Genomic DNA, 14,958 nt, shown 5'->3' with positions numbered 1-14,958 from the left:
AACAGAGTTCCTTAAGTTTATGTAAATTGGTTTCTAGCATCTTGGTGGTTTTTGTTTTTTCTTTGAGAAAGGAAAATTATTAGATGTTTTTGGTGGTTACTAAAGTACCCAACACTGTTTCTGGTTCCTTCTTTAAATAAATAAAAATGAATTGCTACAATATGCTTCGGTGATAACTAAGAAGTATTGCACTGATGCTATTATAAAGGGTTGCAGTGATCGGACTGGAATCTGCGTGCTGCTGCTGGTTCATGGTGCACTTGCTGCTGGCTCATGGAGATCTTGCTGGCCACATGATGCTGGCATTTTCCTCTTTGCTTCCAGCTTGTAACCTGCATTTGTTAAAGTCAGACTCAGGATTCACAATTTGTTAGATCACTCTGATTATTAGCACAGCGCTCTGCTAATAACACCTAGATAATGTGAGCGCCATGCAGGACCCACACTACCTTATTTTATACAGATAAAGGGGGCGAACTTGACAAGATAACACCACATCGAGGCCTGCACCAAGGTTCCAAGCATGAAGGAGATTCTCCTTGTGGGCTTCTACCAGCCCAACGAAGCCCTGAGCTGCTTCCTGGTGTCTGCACAGCAGGAATTTGTTCCCCCCAAACCCTCCAGTCTGCCTGACTATTCTAAGCCTTTTACCCTTTTCTGCCACACACAATCTGGGTGTGAACTTGGAGTTCTCACTCAGATACACAGAGACAAGAACTGCCCAGTGGCTTATTTCTCTCCCACTTTGGACCCTATTTCCCAAGGCTTACCCTGCTGCCTGCGAGCTGGGGTTGCTGTGGCGCGCCTAGTCGAAATGTCTGAATCCCTTGGCCTCCACTTTCCTCTTACCCTTATGGTACTTCACTTTGTGGAAACTCTCCGGCTACAATGTAACACAAGCCATCTCTCCTCCGTCTGCCTTGCCAGGTATGAACTTTTACTGCTGTCGGCTTCGTATATCACCATAAAGTGTTGTTCTCAGTTAAACGCTGCCATTCTCCTTCCTTTGTCTGATGACGGTGATCCCCACGACTGCCTTGCAACTGTCTCTGCTGTTCCCATCCAGTGCTCTGACCTTTCTGATGTCCCTTTCCCTAACTCTGACCTTGTTTTGTTTACTGATGTTTCCTGTTTTTGAGACAACCAAGGTTGTCTCCTTGCAGGATACGCTGTAGTGTCATTCTCTGAAACTCTAGAAGCTGCGCCTTTACCTTCTGTAACCTCAGCGCAAGTTGTAGGTGGACAGAATCAAAACTCACCTCTCTCAAAGATTCAAATGATAAGTTAAAAGCTTTATTGGAAACCTCCTTTCCCACCGCCAGACTGAGTGCTCCCCTTTACGCCATTCTCCGAGCAGACTCAAATCTATCCCAACCCCCTTCATACTCCCATCTCATTGTGAAAAAGGACGAAGAAAACCCCTTGTTAAATTCTGGGGATGACGATGAGGAAGACCATTAATTGGCTTGGTAGCCTTGTGTCGGATCAATAGACGATCAACCTCCCCAGTTCAGGAACAAGTCTCAGAGGTCACCAGTTTAGACCAGTCTGGACCGTCCGATGCTGCCCAAGCCCATGACCTCTCTACTCATCTGTACCTCACACTGGCAAATTCCAGTTTTATCTTTGTTATGCTTTTAGATAGGTTTGCGTTTGATGACTTTGCATTCTTGATTGGGAGTTGACATATGACATTCGAAACCTTTTCTTTCGCTCCAGAATTGCTATATTTATCAGCATATTTATTAATATCAATCGTGATAGACCCAGGCCAGTTGGGTACAGCAGAATAGCAGAAGGCAGATATACTGGCCACTGGATTAACAGTTTTCTGTTCCCTGACTGTCCAGAACAGGGACTGCTCCAGGCTAATGAGAACACCTGACTCTAATTAACCTGCAAAGAGTCAGGTGAGGCCATTAAGCTAATGTGACCACCTGACTCTAATTAAGGCCCCGCTGATACTATAAAAAGGGCTCACTCCAGTCAGGCAGGGGAGAGCCAGGGAGCCAGAGGAGAGGAAGTGCGGCTGAAGGGCTGGTTAATGAAGCCACCCTCAAACCATGGTTAAGGGAGCCATAAGGTAATGGTGAAGAAGGGAGAAGCAGGAGAGCTGTGGGAAGTGGCCCAGGGAAATGTAGCAACTCTGGCTGTGAAAGGTCGGCTACCAACAGCTGCTACCATTAGGGTCCCTGGGCTGGAACCTGGAGTAGAGGGCGGGCCCGGGTTCGCCCCCAGCCTGCCACTACAGGAACATCTCCTGGGAGGGGAAGTCAGTCCCCTGTCACTACAGAAGGCTAAACTGTTCTGAAATAAGCCCTAGGGATGACAGAGACTGTGGGAGTTCTCTTACCAACCTCCTTGCAGGCCTATGATGAAAAGGGCTCAGTAGACTGTAATCCTGGCCCTAGAGAGAGAAGGGCTACATGGAGGGTTGCAGTGAGCCACTGAGGCTAGCATAAAGCGCCTAGAAGCGCGGGACCCACGGGGACAAGGTCAGAGCTCTGCCACACAGTATATTTATCAATATATGTATTGCTATATTTTTCAATACAAAACAAAGAACCACTAAGGTCCCAATGACCATATTTAGTTTAACCTTGTATTTTAAATTCAGTGTAGCAAGTTATGCAGAAAAGAATCCTGGAGACTTTATTTTTCCCTGCATCTGATTGAACAAGACTTTAGAGTGAATGAATATGATTTGCGTTGTGGTAGTGCCTAAGAGTCCCACTCTTGGACCAGGACCCCATTGTGCTAGGCACTGTACAAACACAGAAGAAAAAGATGCTCCCTGCCCCAAGGTAGCTGTTACTCTTGAATTGTGTCTATAATTTATTCGTAAATTACAACAAGTAAATAAATAAAACATCATAGTCATGTAACAGCCAAAGTAGCATTTGCTCATTCACTAGAAAAACAGATTCTTTCAAATAAGCATCTTAGCAGGCCCGAAGTATAACCACTTCCATCAAACCACTGAATTATAGATAGAGATTATAGCACCGTAGATGTTCCACCACTTTCTTTTCTTATAAGAAAAGTATACTTAAAGAGCAAACCAGCTTGCTCTAGTCACAGAACTAATCACATTAACTGCAAGAGAATTACTTGTATCAGTAAGGTGAAAACAGATTCAGCTTCGTAAGATTACGCTATGAAATGAGGATCTATTCTTCTCTTTCTGTGTTTGCAAAACTCTACTTCAGAGTAATATGAATGGTAAAAATAACATGAAGGTAAAATGGACAATTTATTCACTCTAATCACTGACTTCATAGTCCTGAATGGGAAAAAAGATCAGCATGTTAAAACTTGAAAGCTCTCTATTATTATTCTTAGAAAGGATATGAAGTGCCAGCATGAAAATAATCAAGTTTAATTTGTTCTTGTGATGGGATGGGTCACAGAACCTCCCTTGGGAACTGCCAAGTGATGTGCCAAGACTACTTCTGCCCTTGCTTTTCTGCCCTGGCATCTTAGGACTACAGCACCCTGACTTGCTGAGCCAGACATGCCAGTCTGCTCCAACACAAACCCAGGGTCTGAACCACGTGCCACAAAGCTGCCGACTTAACCTGAAAGCAGCTTACAGAAGTGTTCCTGTCTTTAACACTCTTATGCCTTGGAAGAAAGGAAAGAATTGACAAGGATTTGTAGGGGATCTTAATGCATGTCAGTTTGTTAACAAGAGTTAGGCCAGCTGTAACCCTAATGACGTGAGACTTGTAGAAGCGAGGATTGTGTGAGGCGAGCAGAAAAGAACTGTGTGAGAAGTTATTTCGACCTTGCACTGATAATTAAATACGTAGGCTGGCGCCCAGAAGCTGAGAAAAATAAGATAGTAGGATGGCCTATGCATAAACAAAATGCATCTGTTGCTCATCATTGTCTGTAATATTGCTTGCTATTGTCTGTAACAAAGGTATAAATGCTTGCTGTAATTGTTTACCTGTGGAGAGACCTGTCCAGGACTGGGGCAACCCAGTGTCCTAGGGCACTCCCTCCTCAATTAATATTGCTTGAGAAATAATAAAGTATTTGATTTTGCTGCACCCAAACTAAAAGCGAGAACTGAGTTTTTCTCCAACATGCCCAACTCCCAATGGGGTCTAAATCCCAAATAAATCCATTTTACCCTGTAGAAACTCATAGATTGTTCGCATTCTATAACACTGATTGAGAGATATGCACAGCTGTTTGCCCTCCCCCAAGTATTAATACATCCTCTGGATTAATTAATAAGTAAAAAGTGATTTTATTAAATACAGAAAGTAGGATTTAAGTGGTTCCAACTAGTAACAAACAGAACAAACTGGATTACCAAGTAAAACAAAATAAAACATGCAAATCTAAGCCTAATACAGTAATACAACTGAATACAGATAAAATCTCACCCTCAGAGATGTTTCCATAAGTTTCTTTCACAGACTGGATGCCTTCCTAGTCTGGGCACAGTTCTTTCCCCTGATACAGCCCTTGTTCCAGTTCAGGTGGTAGCTAGGGGATTCCTCATGATGGCTCCCCTTTGTTCTGTTCCACCCATTTATATATCTTTTGCATAAGGCAGGAATCCTTTGTCCCTCTCTGGGTTCCCACCCCTTCCTTCTCAATGGAAAAGCACCAGGTTAAAGATGGATTCCAGTTCAGGTGACATGATCACGTCACTGTAAGACTTCATTACCCACTTGCCTGCACACACATACTGTATACAGGAAGACTTACAGGTAAAACAGAGGCATCTGCATTGTCCTGGTTAATGGGAGTCATCAAGATTCCAAACCACCGTTAATGGCCCACACTTTGCATAATTACAATAGAACCTCTGAGTTATATTTCATATTTCTAGTTTCAGATACAAGAGTGGTACATTTATACAAATAGGATGACCACACTCCGTAGATTATAAGCTTTGTAATGATACCTTACAAGAGACCTTTTGCATGAAACATATTGCAGTTACATTATATTTAAACTCATTAGCATATTTTCATAAAATTATATAGAGTGCAACGTCACAGTTCTTACCCCAGATCATGTAAAACTCATTTGATGGTGAAGACTCATAGATTATGAATCCAGAAGGGACCGCTGTGATCCACTAGTCTGACCTTCTGTATAACGGAGGCTATAGAATGTCCCTGAATTAATTCCTGTTTGAATAGACCATCTCTTTTAGAAAAATACATCCACCCTGCATTTTCAAAATGTCCAGTGATGGAGAATCCACCACAACCCTTAGTAAGGTTTTCCAAAGGTTAGTTACCCTCATTGTTAAAATGTGTGCCCTATTTCCCGTATGAATTTGTCTAGCTTCAACTTCCAGCCATTGGATCTTGTTATACGTTTGATAATATAGAACACTCTTTAGTCTAGCAGACAAATTTCTGTTCCCCATGTAAGAGGGACTTATAGATTGTGATCAAGTAACTCCTTAATCTTCTCTCTGTTAAGCTAAATAGATTGAACTCTTAGAGTTTATCACTATAAGGCATGTTTTCTAGTCCTTTAATTGTTCTCATTGCTCTTCTTTGAACCCTCTCTAGTTTATCAACATCCTTCTTAAATTGTGGGCACTAAAACTGGACACAGTATTCCAGCAATGCTCACAACAGTGCCAAATCCAGAGGTAATAGCCTCTCTACTTCTACTCAGTATTTGCCAGTTTATACAAACAAGGATCACATTAGCTTTGTTGGCCACAGTGTAGCACTGGGAGCTCATGTTCAGCTGATTATCCATCACCACTTCCAAGTCCTGTTCAGAGTCACTGCTTCCCAGAACTTATAAGTATGGTCTGCATTCTTTGTTACTAAATGTATGACTTTACATTTGGCCGTATTAAAACATGTTGTTTGCTTGTGCCCAGTTTACTAAATGATCCAGACTGCTCTGTATCTGTGGTCTGTCCTCTTCAATATTTATCATTACCCCAATTGTGTGTCATCTACAAACTTTAACAGTAATGATTTTATGTTTTTCCGAGATCATTGATTAAAAATGTTAAATAGCGTAGGCCTGAGAACTGATCCCTGCAAGACCTCACTAGAAACAAACCTACTTGATAATGATTCTCCATTTGCAGTTACATTTTGAGACCTATCAGTTAGCCAGTTTTTAAAATCCATGTAATGTGTCATGTTGATTTTTATGTTGTTCTAGTTCCTTAATCCAAATATTGTGCCAATCATAGAATCAAAGGGTTGGAAGGGACCTCAGGAGGCCATCTAGTCCAACTCTGCACTTGTCCTTGTTGAATCTCATTAGATTTCTTTTGGCCTGTAGCAGGGTGGACTCCTGCTCCGGGAGAGAAGGGGTTAAAACAGCCCTGGCAAGGGGCCATAACTGGAGCCAGAAGCCTGGGCTGATGGCGGGAGTGGCTGCAGCTGGGGGCCACACCCCAAACTGAGCCACAAGGCTGTATAAGAAGGCCAGGGGAGCCAGAAGCAGAAGGAGTCTCTCTCTGACTGGAGAGAGAGACAGGCCTGGCTGCTTGGGGACTCACCCAGGGGACCTAATGGAAGGCAGGGCTGGGGGAAAAAGCCTTAGGAGCTGAGAAGCCCTAGGTCAGCAACTCCCCAGCCTGCAGGGCCTAATTCTAGGCCTGCAAGGTCCTGGGCTTGCAGAGGGGCAGCCGGAGGATGGGTAAAGGCAGCCAGGCCAACCCCCCTTTGCCTATGATAAGTGGCTGATACTGCAGTCTGCCCCAGGGTGTGGGGGCTAGACAATGACTGGGCAGTAGCCAATACTGAGGCAAAGTGGGAATAGTGGGGTGGGGTTCCCCTGGGAGAGGGGAGACCCAGTTAAAGGGGCACCAAGGTCCAGGGAGGGGCCTGGGGCCAGCAGAGGACAGGTGGATCACTGGCTTGCAGAGGGTGCTCCGTAGCTGGAATCGAGCTAATTCCCCGAAGCAACCAGCAGGAGGTGCCGCAGGGGTGAGTCCACAATTTAAGTGTGGTGGAGAATGCGGGCATAGCAGTCTGCCCCTGGTAAAAGGGGCCTGGGCAAGGACTGAGGACTATTGCCTGGACTGAGGGGATCCGGAGGATGATGGATCCAGGGTACATGGGGATCCTCTATGTGGAGGCCCCTGAGGTAGTCCCTAGTTGGGCTCCGGCATCAGCGCCCCAGAGAAAGGGGGGCTGAGCACCAGCAGGGGATCTGGGAGGCCCGACAGGACATGTGGGAGGTGCAGGAGGCCCTCCAGGAACAAGTGGGCCAGCTGGTACAGGAGCAGTGGGCCCTGGTGAACGTCCTCAGGACAGAGTTCTGGAGGCATGGTGGAGATAGCTGGGAGAGGCGGAGAGCTGGGACTGGGAGGCCTGCAGCTGAGCGCCGGTCGTGTTATGCCTGTTTCAGGGAAGGATGTTTAAGGAGGGACTGTCCGTACTGCATTGGGGGCAGGGTGCCTCACCCAGAGAAGAGGAGGCGGCAGGTCCCTCGGGCAGTCTGCCGGGTGTGGGAACCCAGGCAGCTGCCAGTATGTTGGACATGTGGGCAAGCGGGCCACTTCTGGAGGGACTGTCTGGGCCCAAAGAACACTGGGCAGGGCAACCCAGGGGGGTCTAGGCCCATGAAGAAAGAGAGAAGGCCGGAGGCAGGGAGTCTGCTGGGGCTGCCAGAAACCAGGCCACATTAGGAGGCACTGCCCCCTCAAGAGACTTGAGGGTGGGCTGATGGAGGTGCCTGGAGGCCCGGAAGGGGCCAGGCAGGAACTGAAGACAGTGACACAGGCTGAGGTGGAGATCATGGGGACCCCGCAGGAGGCTGGGACCCAAATCATCACCCTGCCTCTCAGGGGGAGAGGGACCCAGACAGTGGCCCCAGCAGGAGATGGGGTACCAGGGGGGACATCTCTGAGAAACAAAATGGACCCAGGTGGTTGTGGGACAGACCACCAAGGGGACCCAGACCCTGAAGAAAGAGGGCCTGGGGGACTCAAATCTACGGGCATGGCTTGAGGCAGCAGAGCGGGCCCTCCGTGAGTCCGAGGCGAGTGCAGTGGACCTCGCTAAGGAGTATGCGGCTGTCGTAGATGAGGAGGTCTGCTTGCGGAAGTGTTTGGAGGAATCCGAAAAGAAATGAGTGGCACTGGAGGCACATGGGTGGCTAGTGCAGGGGGAAAAAGCCTCCTATTCCCATGGCTGGAGGTTTTAAGGGAGGAGGTGTGTAGCAGGGTGGACTCCTGCTCTGAGAGAGAAGAGGTTAAAACAGCCCTGGCAAGGGGCCATAGCTGGAGCCAGAAGCCTGGGCTGATGGTGGGAGTGGCTGCAACTGGGGGCCACACCCCAAACTGAGCCACAAAGCTGTATAAGAAGGCCAGGGGAGCCAGAAGCAGAAGGAGTCTCTCTCTCTGGAGAGAGAGACAGGCCTGGCTGCTCGGGGACTCACCCAGGGGACCTAACAGAAGGCAGGGCTGGGGGAAAAAGCCTTAGGAGCTGAGAAGCCCTAGGCCAGCAACTCCCCAGCCTGCAGGGCCTAATTCTAGGCCTGCAAGGTCCTGGGCTTGCAGAGGGGCAGCCGGAGGGTGGGTAAAGGCAGCCAGGCCAAACCCCCTTTGCCTATGATGAGTGGCTGATACTGCAGTCTGCCCCAGGGTGTGGGGGCTAGACAATGACTGGGCAGTAGCCAATAATGAGGCAAAGTGGGAATAGTGGGGTGGGGTTCCCCTGGGAGAGGGGACACCCAGTTAAAGGGGCACCGAGGTCCAGGGAGGGGCCTGGGGCCAGCAGAGAACAGGTGGATCACTGGCCTGCAGAGGATGCCCCGTAGCTGGAGTCGAGCTAATTCCCCAAAGCAACCAGCAGGAGGCACCGCGGGGGTGAGTCCACACATTTACATGGCCCAATCTTCTAATTTGTCTAGGTCCCTCTGTATCCTATCCCTACCCTCCAGCATATCTACCACTCCTCCCAGTTTAGTGTCATGTGCAAACTTGCTGAGGGTGCAAGCATACCATCCTCCAGATCATTAATGAAGATATTGAACAAAACCGGCCCCAGGATTGACCCTTGGGGCACTCTGCTTGATACTGGCTGCCAACTAGACATGGAGCCATTGATCATTACCTGTTGAGCCCGACAACCTAGCCAGCTTTCTATCCATCTTATAGTCCATTCATCCAGCCCATACCTCTTTAACTTGCTGGCAAGAATACTGTGGGAGACCATACCAAAAGGTCCAGATCAAATGATTTACAGAAGTGCATGTATATTATATTATTATGAACCAAACTTTTAATCTAAAAATAGGTTGATAACATCTGTTTTCCATAAGCCCATCTTGATTGGCATTCATTTAATTGTTTATTGAATCCCATATCAGCTGCTTTATTATTTTGCCAGGGATTGATGTCAGGCTGACAGGCCTATCATTACCTGGCTCATCTCATTTACACTTTTTTTTAATGGGCACAACATTAACTTTCTTCTGGAACTTCCCCAGTGTTTGAAGACTTACTAGAAAAAAATCAACATTAATGGCTCAGTGAGCTCCTCGGCCAGGTCCTTTAAAACTCTTGGATGCAAGTTATCTGGATTTGGACCTGATGATTTAAAAATGTCTTACTTTATAGCTGCTATTTAACTTCCTTCTTCATTACTGCTGATATGGAGAGTATTTCATTATCATCATCAATCATCCTATGATATGAATATATAATCTGGCAGTTTTCCAAATATGGAACAGAAATATTTATTGAATACATCTTCCTTTCTTACATAATTATTGACAATTCTATCTTTTCCATCTATTAATGTTACCATTGTTAAGATCCCTTTTGTTCTAATATACATTAAAAAAACCCATCCTTCTTCTTGTCTTAAACTCTGCTGGCCATAAATGTCTCCTTGCATCCTTTTGCTTCCCCTTTCATTTTTCTACAGTTTTAGCTTCTGCTATATCTTCATTACTATCAACTTTCCCTTTCCTCCATTTGTTATATACATATTTTTATAGCTGCTTTCATTTCCCCTTTAAATCAGATTTTTTTAACTATTTTTTTTCCCAGTTATGAGACTGGGACTTTTGGTGTGTGTAGTAAAAGAGGACTTGGCCTATCATTGATATGAAGAAAAAGGCACAAAGTCTGGAACTAAGTTTTCCAATATTCTGAGGGAACATTCTTCATAAAAGATGTATTTAAAGAATTGACAACATGGTGATTGAAAATCCAGTAATAGTAATATCCACTTTCAAGTTGTCTCTTTTTTGGGGGCTGGGGGAGAGGTGGGGATTATGTATGTGTACAATATCTTGGTATTGTCATTTTTATATCTAATACATCCTGAATTTGTAAATAGCACAGTGGTACTATAGAAAAGCCTATGACTCTATAGACCAGTTCCTAAATTGGTGTAACTCCATTGAAGCCAATGCAGCAGTGTGTATTTCCATCAGCTACTGATCTGGACTGCTGATTCATGAAGTCTCTTCCTTCTCTGGCTCCTAATAACTAATCTAGGATTACAAAAGTTCTTAAATGTGGCTCTTTCTTTAAAAGTTTAGGTTCTTACATGTTATACTAGGAACCGGAAACCTATCATTCTCTTTCTAGCCAGAGCTCATGTAACTTTATGTTGCAGTCAGCGAGAGAATTTTCTGAAAAGCAATTAAAAATTACTTCTACAGTCTCCTTGTCCCATTTGCATGCTAATGTTTATCCCACACCATCCGTACACCTAGAAAAACCTTCCTCTTTCAGGGCAACAGCCGCTTTCTTCAAATCTCTCTTCTGAACATACTGCTTTCAACTAGTTCTCCACTGTTGACCTCTTCCCTTTGCTATCTGCTCTTCCTTTTTTTGCCGTGCCCTGTAATTACATGCTTCATAGGAAACAGAATTTGAACCACATTCTCTCTCCTCGTTTTAACACTCTTCTCTCCTTTCCCTATACCTTCCTTTATCTGATGTCATTTCCTGAATTTGTTTGATTTGGAGTATGATCCTGTGAGATGCCAAGTGTCTTCAAGCCCAAGTAAACTTACTTGAAGTGGAAGGTGCTCAGGTATGAACTGGAGATGCTAAAATACATTTTGGGATCTGGTGCTCAGACTGCGAGGTCTTGGGGGCAGAGGCTGAATCCTGATATAAATCCATAGTTACTCTGACACCAGTAGCACTTACTCTGGACCTCCTGTGGTGTAACTGAGCTTCAAATCTGGTTCCATGACCTTATTTTTCTGTTAAGCATCATTCGCAGTTATGCTACTATATAAATATTTTAAATAGTAATGCTCATGAAAAAAATTGCCTTATACGAAGGGTTGTTTTCCCATAAAATAATTATGTGGATTTTATAATACAGCAGGAATTTATTTATGGTGGTATTTAAAGCCCTGATTCAGCAGAGTAACCTATTCAGCTAGAGCACAAGCTGAACTTTAAGCCTATGCCTAAGTCCCAATTGAAATAGTCAGTGGCACTTAAGCAGACGCTTATCAGTATGTGTGTTTAAACTCAGATTTTTAAAAAGATGCTTGGGCATTGTTATGCTCTGTGTTGTAATGCCTAACTAGTTCAGGTGTCTAAAAATCATTGACAGTTGATGGGTTTTAGGGTCCTCTCACTCATTATTTTTGAAAATGAGATTTATCTTTACAAACCTGGACCTGAGTGCTTTGCTGAATAGGAATGAATTTAAGCATGTGCTTAAATGTTTTGCCAATTTGGGACCTAAGTAAATAAACGTAAACATTGTTTGGGCATAGAAGTGCAAGTACAAGGCAGGAAAAAAAGCTACAATTATAAACCCTTTTGTGGCCAAAAATAGCAAGCCTTGAGAATGGAAAAATGGAAGTAACTGTGCAGGCCAAAGTCCATCTATTTTATTTTCCTCTTTACATAACTTCCTTGCATAGTGCCCAGGGAACTTAAATTGCTTTGTGAATGTGTGACAGGCAGAGACACATGTAGTGTAATTGACGTAAGAGTGTTGATTTACACAGCTCTCTTCCCCTCTCTTGTGTGTGCTAAGATACACTGGATAGGAGCTGCCAATTAGACAGGAGTATAAGGCCCTTAAGACTGTCAAAGGCATCACAAATATAACTTAGCTTCATTCCTCTGTGTTTAAGCCAGTATATTCCAATTACCTGCATTTATCTTTGATAGAATAAGAGGGCACATCAATGTAAAAATCTCATTGCAACAACAGTATTTTGTTCCCATGGCTAACTGCAGAAAATTATATCTGGGTGCAAGCAGTAGAAACAACTCCAACACAACTGATCGAAAACCAACTAGTTTTAGATTGTCAATGTACTGTCAATTCACTCTTCTGAATCCTTTGGGGGTGTTTTCCACTGGTAAAAATTGTTACATATTTCACAAGATATGTGCTATAAAAACTCAGCCACTACAGTAAATCCAGTTAAAACTGTCACAGTATTTGTGTCATAAAAACAGTTAAGAACAAAGATATTGTCACACTGGATCAGCCCCGAGATCCATCTATCAAGTATCTTGTCCCTGACACTAGCTAGCACCAGATCCCACAGCAGGCAGGTGTGGGGATCCCACAGCAGGCAGGTGTGGGGATCCCACAGCAGGCAGGTGTGGGGATCCCACAGCAGGCAGGTGTGGGGATCCCACAGCAGGCAGGTGTGGGGATCCCACAGCAGGCAGGTGTGGGATAAGCTACCCATTTCACTCCACATTAATTCTCATCCTGCTCTCTGATAAAAACTGACTTAAACCCATAAACAGAGCACTGAACATTCCTTCCACAATGCTGGTTATTCTTGGTATCCATATATATGCACATTCCCTTTTTGAAGCTTCTTAAGCTCTTGGCCTCAACAGCTTCCTGTGACAGTAAGTTCCACTGTTTGTTTACACATTGTGTGAAAAAGTATTAGTTCTGATCTTCCCATCTTTCAGTTTCATTTAATTCCCCCTTGTATTTGTGTTATGAGACAAATATTCCCAATAGACCTTCACTAGACCATTCATTCTTTTATGTGTCATGTACCTGTCCAACCTAAACAATCTCAATCATTTCATTCTTTCTGTGATATTGCATTCCATATGCTTTATGAAAATATGCTTTGAATGTGAATATAATGTAACTGGAATATTTATGCAAAAGGGCTCTTGTAAGGTATCATTAGAAAGCTTATCTACTGTGTTCATCCTATTTGCATGTATCATTCTTCTATCTGAAGCTAGAAATACAAAGTATAACTCTGAGGTCCTATTGTAATTATGCAAAGTGTGGGCCATTAATGGTGGTTTAGAATCTTGATGGCTCCCATTGACCAGGACAATTGGTTGTGGATGTTCCTGTGTACGTGTGGGCCAGCCCATGGGTAATGAAGAATGAGGTCTTACAGTGACATGTGACCATGTCACCTGGTAATGAAATCCATCTTAAATCTGGTACTCTTCAATTTAGAAGGACCCAGAGAGACAAAAGATTCTTGCCTTGTGCCAAAGCTATAAAAGGGGGTGGAACAGAACAAAGGGGATGACAGACATGAGAGCCCCTGTTTTCCACTTAAAATGGCTGATGGAACTAACAAGAACTGTACCAGGGGAAAGGATTGGGGCCAGACTAGGAAGGAGTCTTGTCTGTGAAGTATCAGAGGGGTAGCCATGTTAGTCTGGATCTGTAAAAGCAGCAAAGAGTCCTGTGGCACCTTATAGATGCATGTCCGACGAAGTGGGTAATCACCCACGAAAGCTCATGCTCCAAAATGTCTGTTAGTCTATAAGGTACCACAGGATTATTTGCTGCTAGTCTGTGAAAGAAGCTTATTGGAACATCTCTAAGGATGAGATTTACCTGTGTTCAGTTTCTTAATGTATTAGGCTTAGACTTGCATGTTTTTGCTTTATTTTGCTTGGTGACTTACTTTGTTCTGTCTATTACTTGAAACCACTTAAATCCTACTTTTTATTCTTAATAAAATCACTTTTGTTTATTAATGAATCCAGACTAAGTGCTTAATACCTGGAGGAGCAAACAGCTGTGCATCTCTCTCAATCAGTGTTATAGAGGGCGAACAATTTGAGTTTACTTTATATAAGTTTTATATAGAGTAAAATGGATTTATCTGGGGTTTGGATCCCATTGGGAGCTGGGTGTCTGAGTGCTAGAGACAGGTAACCTGCAGAGCTGTTTTCACTTAAAGTCTGCAGCTTTGGGACATGGCGCAGACCCTGGGTCTCTGTTGCAGCAGAGTAGTGTATCTGGCTCAACAAAACAGGGTTCTGGAAGTCTCAAGCTGGCAGGGAAAATGGGCTCAGAGGTAACTTCAGCATGTCAGGTGACAGTTCCAAGAGGATCACAGTGATTTAGCTTGTCACACTTTCTTCAGACACTTTTTTTCTACTTCCTTGATTATTTACATTGCCCTTCTCTGAACCTCGTATAATTTTGCAATATCTTTTTTGAGATGGGGTGGCCAGTACTGCACAAAGTATCTGGAGGAGGTCACCACGTTGATGTTATATGTCATATACAGAACAGTAAACTCTATTGTTTTCCATTCCTTATTCAACCCCATATCTTGTTTGCTTTTTAAATAGCAGCTTCTCATTGGGTTGTCCCTTTCTTGAGTTAATACAGTTCATTTAGAACCCATGTCAGGAGTCTGAATAGTTGAATTATTTCCTCTAATGTGCATTACTTTGCATTTATCAACACTGAATTTTATTTGCCATTGTGTTGCCCATTCACCTCTAGTTTAGGTTTCCGACGTTCCTTACAGCCTTCTTTGGTCCTGTCTAACCTAAATAACTTTGCCATCTGCAGATTTTGTTGCCTTACTGATCATTCCTTTCTCCTGATCATTAATAAATACAGTAAACAGCATGGGACCTAGTAGACAACCTTGAGGCACCTGCTATTGATCCTTTGCCATGATGACAACAGACCATTTATTCCTTCTCTTTGCTTTTTGATTCCTGGCCACTTTTTGATCCATGACAATACTTGGCCTCTCTTCATGAAGGCT

At 44.1% G+C, this 14,958-nt stretch overlaps 1 protein-coding gene across 1 annotated transcript in view; it reads left to right on the top strand.

Annotated features, from left to right (window-relative positions):
- Positions 1–8,736: 8,736 nt before the first annotated feature.
- The window catches only part of KCNE2 (potassium voltage-gated channel subfamily E regulatory subunit 2), a 188,280-nt gene continuing 182,058 nt past the window's right edge, over positions 8,737–14,958 (top strand). Inside the window, exons 1-2 of the mRNA XM_030578417.1 lie at positions 8,737–8,821; positions 10,940–11,006. The gene's annotated coding sequence lies outside the window, so the exon portion shown is untranslated. The remainder of the gene's footprint in view (positions 8,822–10,939; positions 11,007–14,958) is intronic.

Source organism: Gopherus evgoodei, chromosome 1 (assembly GCF_007399415.2).
Source record: "Gopherus evgoodei ecotype Sinaloan lineage chromosome 1, rGopEvg1_v1.p, whole genome shotgun sequence".
NCBI classification, from domain to species: Eukaryota; Metazoa; Chordata; order Testudines; family Testudinidae; genus Gopherus; species Gopherus evgoodei.
This window is presented reverse-complemented; position numbering and strand designations above follow the sequence as displayed.